We start from the raw sequence: 10,749 nt of genomic DNA on the forward strand, positions 1-10,749 counted from the left end.
GGAGTTATTGTTCTTTATAGTCAATTTTTAACAATTTTCATAAAATTTGTAAATTTTTACTAACATTTTCCACTGAAACTAATGGGCCAAGTTCATTATAGATAGAGATAATTTTAAGCAGCAAGAATGTTCAGTAAAGTAAGATGTACAAACACATCACCATCACCAAAACACAATTTTGTCATGAATCCATCTGCTTCCTTTAATATTCACCTAGACCAAGGTGAGCGACACAGGCTCTTTAGAGCCTCTAGTTTCTATTTGCAACAAAATCAGTACTATAACCTATGTTTTTATACCACTTGCTTTAGAATATGTGATTGTTTTTAGAGATGGTTTATTATTTGTATATAATTTGTATATATATATAAGAGAAATACAAAGGTGAATGTCTCATTTGTTTGTTGTTACGAGACCAGGGAAGAGAAAATACATGTATATATAAGGCTATAGTGTCAGACCCATTCCTGTTAAATATCTCCAAGTGCTGTACATGTTGATAGATTTGTCAACTAAATGTTTATGTATTGTATATGTATCTATGCCAACTAGTACAACAGATTTTTTCAATTTACAATAAAATTACCACATATTTATTTTTCTCAAGTAGGATGATGAAACTTGAAAGTAATGTTGATCTCAAATTCTAATTATTTAAAACAACCTTTTCTGAATTCTTTTAACATGGTCTTACCATATTCTTATGTTAGATCTAAACAATCTGTTATGAACTGAACCACAATTCAGTATTGAAATTAAATTATTGACCTGTTGACCTCTGCATCCACTTAAAATTATTTGACACATGACAAAGGATGAATTACTAAATTCAGTATGACTGCTCATGAAGGATTTTTTTAAGAACATATTCAGGAGAATTTATAGTAATTTTTTAATCAATATTTGATAAATTTATGATAAAATAACAGCATCTGTGTTTTGTCTAGGAAGCTATGGATGCAATTTAGATTGTGTATATTCAAAAGATCATTTTTGTATGTTATGAAGCTTTTGAACATCATTTATGAAATATTTCTAAGAGTAAATCCATCATTGCATAAGATGTTTTTAGGAATATAGAGCTTGTGGTTAATTAATACTGGACATGTTGCAAATATGACCAAAATGTTGATTTAATCATTTAAATATAAAATATATATCTACAAACGTGATTTCAGACAGTAAATAACTTTCATTGTCTCCATGTTTCTTTTTTTTTTCATTCTTGAAACATATTCACCCTGCTTGCACTTCATTTAATATTTTATGTTATAGCTATGGATATTTTTGAAATAAAAAGAAGAATATATCACAATCAATGTTTTGTGAAATATATAAATGAAGTTTTTTGTTAAATGTGTTTTTGCTAGAGATTACATGCATGGCTCCGGTAATTTAACTTATCTAATGCCCCCTCCTTCTTCATTGGTCATAGATATAAAAAAAAAAAAGAAGAAAAAATCCTTTTGAATGCTATACATATGTTCTTGTCATATTTTTTTAAGGGAATTTATTTTATATGAATAATGATTTGCTGTGCAAGTCAAAAACAAGTTTTCTAAATGTCAGATTGTTTTAATGATTCTTCATGTCAAATATCGTAGATTTTTTTTTTTTTTTTTTTGCATAATGACTTAATTTTAGGAATCTCTGGAGTCTTATCATGTGCTGTATCTTGTGTGATTCATCAACAATAAATCATACTAAATATTGTCTGTCTTTATTAGTCCCCTACTGACAAATTAGTCCCCTGTTGACAAATTAGTCCCTTACTGACAAATTAGTCCCCTGCTGACAAATTAGTCCCTTGCTGACAAAGTCGAGTAGACTTTTTACACACTTTTTTTTCATTCTTGAAGATATTGATATGATTATTGTGATATAGTTTTTTCATGACAAGTTACAGTTCAAGTTTAAATTTTGTTCCAGTCTGATGATTTTGTGCAGAGTTATGGTCTAAAAAAAGTCATTTAAATAATCAAACTTGATATTTGTTATGACAAGTTATAAATCAAGTTGGAATTATGTTCCAACACAATGAATTTTTAACAGGTAGGGGACTATATATTGCCATGCAATACTCACAGAATGATTGTCTTTTATTTACCTAATGATATGAAAAATACTATTCTTAAATGTTTATCTTTCTCAAGAACATCAGTAAAACCAACTGTCTACCATAGGGCTTTATCTAGGTATTTTTGTTAATAGTTGATATTAAATTATTGAAGTTACTCTTCCAATTATTTCAATCACTTTTATTTATTTCTATTACCGAGGAACCTATAATCATTATTTGGTGTAATAATTCATCCTGTCAAGTTTTATGAATGCCACCAACAAAAAGAATGAGACTAAAAAAGATTAATAGAAACGACGTTATAAATGTCATGCGCCTGAAGTGCTTTTCTGGATTTACCTTCATCATTAACCCTCAAAGCCAAGTATGCATAAGAGCCTCATCAGTTGAAGAGGTTTATTTAAATGACCTAAATAATTGCTAAATCCATCTTAGGTCAACAAAGTTACCTGCAATCACACTTGAGAGTAAGTTTGTATTTCTGATCTCCATTTCAAGATTTATTGACTAATATTAGGTCTTTTGTCTCAGCAGAAAAGTTATTGTTTAGAAGGAATTAATTTTGGGCAAGTAGATCAAGTTTTATGTATAAGTTCAGATTTTAGAAACTTACAGTTACAGGTAATTTCCTGCTCTCTTAGGAGCACTCCCGAAGGAATACATAAATTGTACTTACTTACTTAATCCTCTTCGTGCTTTGATGCACATAAGGCCGACACTAGCTCTCTCCATAACACTCTGTCTTGTGCTTTCTTCTCTACTTCTCGCCAAGACATCCCAACCTCCTTCATCTCGCTTTCCACTGTTCTTCTCCATGTTTCTTTAGGTCGCCCCCTTTTCCTCTTACCAGTTGGAGTCCACCTCAGTGACACTTTAGCGATGTTTGCTGGTTCCTTCCTTAAGACATGGCCTATCCATTTCCATCTTCTTGTTTTTATTTCGTCTCTTATATCTCTTTGTGCTGTCAGTTTGAAAAGTTCCTGGTTGGATATTTTGTTTGGCCAAAAGACAATATTCTTCTCAGGCAGGTATTGTGGAATGCGGCCAGTTTGTTGAAGTCAGTTTGTATAATTCTCCAACATTCTGATCCATAAAGCAGTACAGATTTGACATTGCTGTTGTAGATTTTGAGTTTTGTGTTTCTTGCAAGGGAGGACGATTTCCAGATTGGTCTGAGTAGACAAAAGGATGTTCTAGCCTTACTCAGTCTTGCTTTGATGTCTTTGGTGGTCCCATTATCACTGCTTATTATGCTGCCTAGGTATGTAAAGTCTTCTATTTCCTCGATGTTCACGGATCCAATCTTTATTGGAATTTTATTTGATTGGTCGTTGATTGACATGACTCGTTTTCTCGATGTTTATTTTGAGCCCAAGTTTGTTTGACATGGTGTTCAGTCTTGATGTTTTCTTTTGCATTTGTGCTCTGTTGCTGGATAGTAAGCAAATGTCATCTGCAAAGTCTAAATCTTCAAGAAAGGAGTTGAGTGTCCATCTTATCCCAGTGTTTTCATTTCCTAAGGTTGATCTCATACACCAATCAACAACTATTAAGAAGAGAAGAGGAGAGATTACGCATCCTTGTCTGACGCCTGTATCCACTGAGAACCAATCAGAAAGCTGTCCATTGTGCAATACACTACATTCATACTTGTCGTAGAATATCTTTATCAGCTTGATTATTTTCGATGGTACTCCATATGCTCTTAGTATGTCCCAAATATATTCTCTTATAACACTGTCAAATGCTCTTTGGAAGTCAATGAAGTTTAGTACTATTTTGTTCTGCCACTCTATGGATTGTTCTATGATGTTTCGGAGGGTAAATAGATGGTCGATGCAGCCTTTGTTATTTCTAAAACCTGCCTGTTCTTCACGCAGCTTACTGTTAATGGAATCAGTTATTCTATTCTTGATGACTCTAAGGAATACTTTACTAGGGATTGAAAGTAGTGATATTCCTCGCCAGTTGTTGCAAAGTTTCAGATCTCCCTTCTTTTGCAGTTTTATAATGATTCCTTTGTCCCATTCAGTTGGTATTTCTTCATCTATCCATATGTTCGTAAATAGATAATGTAGTATTTCACTTGTTGATTGTATGTCTGATTTTAATAATTCTGCACTGATGTTATCTATGCCTGGTGCTTTACCATTTTTCAGTTGTCTTATTGCCTTTTGGATCTCATCTTTGCATACAGCTTCTGTGTCTATTTCAAGTGCATCTCCAAACGGTTGAATGTCTGGTATATCATTGTTGGTTTCAGCCCTATTCAGGATAGTTTTAAAGTGTTCGGCCCAACGATCTAACTTTTCCTTGTCTGTAGTTAGTAGCTTCCCCTCTTTGGATAGTACTGGTGCATCATTATTCCTGGACTTTCCACAGAGCTGTCTAGTGATTTTATATACTACACTGAGCTCTCCACGCTTTGACGCTTCTTCAGCTTCATTTGCAAGTTCTTCAACATAGTTTCTCCTATCATTCTTTGCCCCTTTTTTAACTTCTTTGTCTTTATCTCTATAGTCTGATTGCAATTTGGTTTTCAATCTGTTAGATTTAGATGCATTAAGTTTTATTTTTATGGCTTTCCTTTCCTTGATGTTTTCCCAAGTCTTGTCTGACAGCCACTGTTTTCTTTTTCTGTTCTTTAAACCCAATACTTTCTCAGCTGTTTTAGTATAAATGTCCTTGATGTTATCCCAAATTTCAGTTATGTTTTCACCCATGTTTTCATTATTGTCATCAATTTCACGGAGTACTTGGTATCTGTTTTTTACTTCAGTATTAAATTTTTGTCTTATTTTGTTGTCCTTCAGTCTCTGCAGATCAAATGTTTTCCTGCTCAGCTCGTTTATCTTCGGAGCTTTCTTGAGTTTCAATTTAATTTTGCCGATAATCAGGAAGTGGTCACTTCCACAATCTGCCCCTCTTTTTACAGATACATCATTCAGTGAATGCCGCCATCTGCCATTTATCATTAGATGGTCAATTTGATTTTTGTATCTCCTGTTTGGCGATGTCCATGTAAGTTTATGTATCTCTTTGTGCTGGAATAGTGTACCACCAATAACCAGATCATTTAGTCCACAAAATTCAATCAGCAGGTTTCCGTTTTCATTACAAGTTCCACATCCGTTGTTACCCATTATTCTCTCCACTCCGATGTTGTCATTACCTACTTTGGCATTCAAGTCTCCATTTACCAGTACAACATCATGGGCATGTACTCCTTCCATTACACTTCTGGGCTTTTCATAGAAGTCGGTTTTAGTTTCAATGTCTGCTTCATTAGTTGGTGCATAGCATTGAATCAGAGTAAGTTTAACATATTTTGAATGGAATCTTGCTGTTATTATTCTCTCATCTATAGGTTTCCATTCTATAAGAGCTTTACTTGCTTGCTTATTCATTATGATGGCTACACCTTCTCTATGGATATTATCTTTTCTCCCAGAGTAAACTATCTTCTGTCCAATTGTTGTTATAACTGACCCATAACCTGTCCATCTGCATTCACTTATGCCCAGTATATCGATGTTATAGTTCAACATTTCTTTTTCAATTTGCGCAGTTTTTCCTACTTCGTACATGGTGCGGACATTCCATCCACCCACTCTAAGTAGGGATTTTGGCCTCAGAAGTCCATTTCTCGTGTTATTAGCTTCATCTCTGCTTTCACTAATAACAGTCATTCCATCAACAGTTTGATGAATGTCTCCTTGAGTACCAATGAAGTTATTTTGATTTACTAGTGTGGTTTCCGTAGCGTAGGTTTTTTTTACATGATAGGGGTGCTGGCCCTATGCATAACTCTCCTCCCTTTCTCATCCGTGCTTGAGACCGGCAATGGCGGAGGACCTGTGGCTTTTCTGCAGGGGATTCCATCCCTTAGACGATTGCTGTTGCTAACGAGTTCCATCTACCCGGATTTTCTGTCTGGATTTACTTCCATAGCCTTTGATTCAAAAATCCAATCACAAGGCAGTGATGCTATTTAACCCATAGCTGGGGCAAGGCTAATGAGTGCTAGGGCATGTCCACACGCCGGTGGGCCTACACACTGCATTTCTAGGGCCCTTGCTGCTCCGAGATCCTCTACAGATAATGCCTAGGTCATATACCTAGTTACCGTGTGCTGTCACGGGGAGGCACTGTAGAAGTCTTGGACAGTGTAGAGGCTTTGTACTGGCAGGAGAGATTTACGCACTCGACTCTCTTTTCACCCACAAGTGAGTTAGCCAGCGGCAATGTTTGAGTATTAAACCCCCACTGCACTAGACGCATACACAATCCCTGTGGCAGAGCCACCAACACACAGTCTATAACTATAATCTTAAAGATATTCACAAGTTATGTCAAACTGCACAGTAATCCTATCACTCATGGTTATCAGTGGCGGATCCAGAAATTTTCATAAGTGGGGGCCCACTGACTGACCTAAGAGGGGGCCCGCTCCAGTCACACTTCAGTGATTCCCTATATAAGCAACCAAATTTTTTCCCAAAAAGGGGGGGCCCGGGCCCCCTGGGCCCCCCCTCTAAATCCGCCTCTGGTTATTGCTTATACTGAGAGCATTGTTTTTGCCATTTTTATACGACCGCAAAAAATTTTGCGGTTGTATATTGGTATCACGTGGTCGTCATCAGTGTCGTCCAAAGACGGATGGTTTTCGGATAATAACTTTAGTATAAGTAAATTGAAATCAATATAATTTTAACACAATGTTTATAACCACAAAAGGAAGGTTGGGATTGATTTTGGGGGTTACGGTCCCATCGGTTTATGAATTGGGGCCCTAAACATACATTTATCTTGTTTCAGGACAATAAGTTGTGTATAAGTATTTAATTACTCTGAAATTGTACTACAATGTTTATACCATTAAGTAGAAGGTTGGGATTTTTTTTAAGGGTTATGGGGCAAACAGTCTAGGAATAAAGGGCCAAAAACAAGCACTTTTGAAGTTTCGGGACAATAACTTATGTTTAACTGAATGGATCTCTTTGACATTGTACCACAAGGTTCCATTTAAAGAAGGGAATGCTTGGTGTCAGTTTGGGGTTAATATCTTTGAACATTTAGGGATAAGGGGTCGAAAAGAAGCATTTTTCTAGTTTACAGACAATAACTTGTGTTTAAGTGTATGTATCTCTCTGAAATTATACTACAAGGTTTCTTACTACAAAGGAAAGGCTTGAATTGAGTTTTGGGGTTCTTGCTCCAAGGGGGGGGGGGGCAATAAGTGAGGGGCCAAAAAAGTGACCCAAATACGCATTTTTGTAGTTTTCAGTCAATAAGTTGTGTTCAAGTGTATAAATCTCTCTGAAATTATACCACAAGTTTCCATACTACAAAGGGAAGGTTATAGGGGGAAATGGATCAAATCATAAAGCAATTAGGGGCAAAAAAGAGGGGAAACCAGGGGTTTTCTGGTTAAAGGACAATTTAGACAATTTAAAAGCAGTGTAAGGGAGGTAATCCAATTCCAATTAAAATTTTAAGAAAACTGTTTTATATATATATATATATATATATATATATATATATATATATATATATATATATATATATGTTTGATTACTTGATTACCTCTCTTACACTGCTTGAAAATTGTGCTAAAGGAAGTGATAATTGTCTTGAGGTGTGTAGCTGTAAATTTATTTTTAGAAGTTACTGTTAATTAATATTAATTTTAACCATGACTGTAAGTTATTTTATATTTTAATACTTTATGATGTTTTTAAATAAGTACTTATTGTTGCCAACTTAATAAGAAATTTGAATTGAGATGATTTTTGGAATAAGGGATTGGGGGAGGTGCCAAAAAATGGGGAGGGGTGGGGGGTAATTTTTTTTTCATTTCAGATTTCAAAAATTAAAAAGAATTTTTCCTCAAATATTTTTTTTGAGGGGATTTATATTCAACAACATAGTGTATTGCTCAAAAGCAAAAAAAAAATAGTTAATTAAACCACATTCATTCTGTGTCAGAAACCTTTGCTGTGTCAACTATTTAATCACAATCCAAATTCAGAGCTGTATCAAGCGTGAATGTTGGTGTCCATACTTGCCCCTAACTGTTCAGGGTTCGACCTCTGCGGTCGTATTAAGCTGCACCCTGCGGAGCATCTGTTTTTTTTTTTTTTTGTGTATTTACATTTTGTAATTTTTAATTTTTGAAGTAAACTTCAATGATATAAGGCATATAAAAAAGAGATTCAAATATCTATGTGACCTACATTCATAAAATTGTAATAACCTCCTTCAAAAAGTAGGTTACTCTGATACTCTTCAAACTTTGTAACAATATTAAGATATAATGAAGTTCGAATAACAGGATATCCTTGATTGGTATCCTGGTAGCCTGCTCAAACCTCCTCTTCCTCAGGTTACTGTAGAGCTGTGATCCATGATTGTGCTACCATAATTGGATGGAAGGAGGTTGATTAAAATCCATTGTGTTCATTTAATTGTTTTAAATAGGTTTGATCAGCATAAGAAGGCTGATAGAAATGGTCACACTATAAGAATAAGTAACTGTTAAAGAAAAAGTAACAATTGACGTTTTAAGAGAGAAAAATGTGGATCAAAAGGTAGGTCAATAGTTTGTATCACCTCCCATGTAAATTATGCACAGAAATCATAAAAAGTATCGTTTCTCAAAGTAATTCAAAATGTTTAACCTGATGAGATCAATAAGTATAACGTCTAGTCATGGAGTCTGTTTGAAAGAACAAACACAATCCTGTTACACACTATAGAAGCTTGTTTTGATGTTATTGATCATATTTTAGTCCCGCTGCATAATGACAAGAAAAAACTGAATCCTTTTAAAGCTCTTCCTATTCACCAGTTTATAGGGTGTTGTGGCTTCAAAGGCAGGTACAGTTTCTGTTACATAATCAATTAACTCGTATTACATTTAAAATGTTTTTTTTTCCTGAATATGTGTATTAATTTGTCGTCGTCGTTGTCAATTAGATGCAGTACCAGATACATTATGAAGTTATCTCTTTTATATTGGTTTACATTGTCATTTCGGGCCTTTTATAGCTGACTATGCGGTATGGGCTTTGCTCATTGTTGAAGGCCGTACGGTGAGCACTGACCTATACTTGTGAATTTCTGTCTTATTATGGTCTCTTTTAGAGAGTTGTCTAATTGGCAATCATACCACATCTTTTTTTTTATATAATAGGTAATGTTGCTTGCTTAGCCAGGAGTAACTTTTTGTTTATTATATTTAAAGGTTTAGTGACATTCGTCTCCAATCTCTGATCTGTGCTAAAGTGTGCACTTTCTCTCTGATATTTCTACATTTGCTAATTGACCTTATTAAAACGTTGTGAAAGTCATCTGAATTTAAAAAAAAAATGAATAATCTTTATTTGAGAGTGTTTATCAATATCAATTATAAATTTTCCTTATGAATTTTACAATTTACTATTTGGGGCTATTTTGAATTTCCTTTAGACAGAACTACGGAAGTTGATCTATGAGTCGAAATTTTATAGCTAACCATTTTTGGTAATTTCAAATTTGTTAAGGAAAATATTTGTGAAACTGCTTTCATTTAATATTCCATTTACATGTTTTGCCTATTTTATTTCATAATTATGTTGTGCTGGGCAGCTGGTCAGAATCTAGCTTAGACCAATAAGAAGTGCCCAGCGTCCTGTTTATCAAGAAATTTAATGGTTGACATCCCGTTTTAACTTTCCGCATTCCCAATTACATGTGGAATAAAATACTTGTTTCATAAAGAGAAGATGTTTCCAGAATTTCAAATGTACCTTTTCAATTACGTATTTTTTATGGCCCCGCAACGAAGTTGTCGGTGCCATATAGTTTTACCCTTGTCCGTAATTCCGAAACTCTGTAATTCCGAAATTCCGTCATTCCGAAATTCCGTCATTCCGTCATATTATATATATATATATATATATGGAATGTTTTTCTAAACGCCTTCAAATATATATTGGGCTGATTTTTGGTATGTGAGTTAAGGATGTCAGACGAGTTAAAGATCAAGTTTAAGTTTCGTTACGCTCCACTAATTTTTGCCGAAATTACGGGCTTTGGACTTTGATAAATTGTTGAAAATCAGTTATACGGACCTTCTTCCTAAACTCTTTGAGATACTGGGATGATTTTTGGCATGTAAGTAAACCAAGATGAGTTACAGATCAAGTTTAAGTTTTATTCCACTCAGCTATTTTTTCCCGAAATTACGGGCTATGGACTTTGATGAGTTGTTGAAAATCACAGTTATACGGACTTTTTTCCTAAACTCTTTCAGATACTGGGATGATTTTTGGCATGTAAGTAAACCAAGATGAGTTACAGATCAAGTTTAAGTTTTATTCCACTCAGCTATTTTTTCCCGAAATTACGGGCTATGGACTTTGATGAGTTGTTGAAAATCACAGTTATACGGACTTTTTTCCTAAACTCTTTCAGATACTGGGATGATTTTTGGCATGTAAGTAAACAAAGATGAGTTACAGATCAAGTTTAAGTTTTATTCCACTCGGCTAATTTTTCCCGAAATTACGGGGTTTGGACTTTGATAAATTGTTGAAAATCACAGTTATACAGACTTTTTTTTCTAAACTCTTTCAGATATTGGGCTGATTTTTGGTAAGTGAGTTACAGATCAAGTTTAAGTTTCG

This window comes from Mytilus galloprovincialis, chromosome 9, assembly GCF_965363235.1.
Source record: "Mytilus galloprovincialis chromosome 9, xbMytGall1.hap1.1, whole genome shotgun sequence".
NCBI lineage: Eukaryota > Metazoa > Mollusca > Bivalvia > Mytilida > Mytilidae > Mytilus > Mytilus galloprovincialis.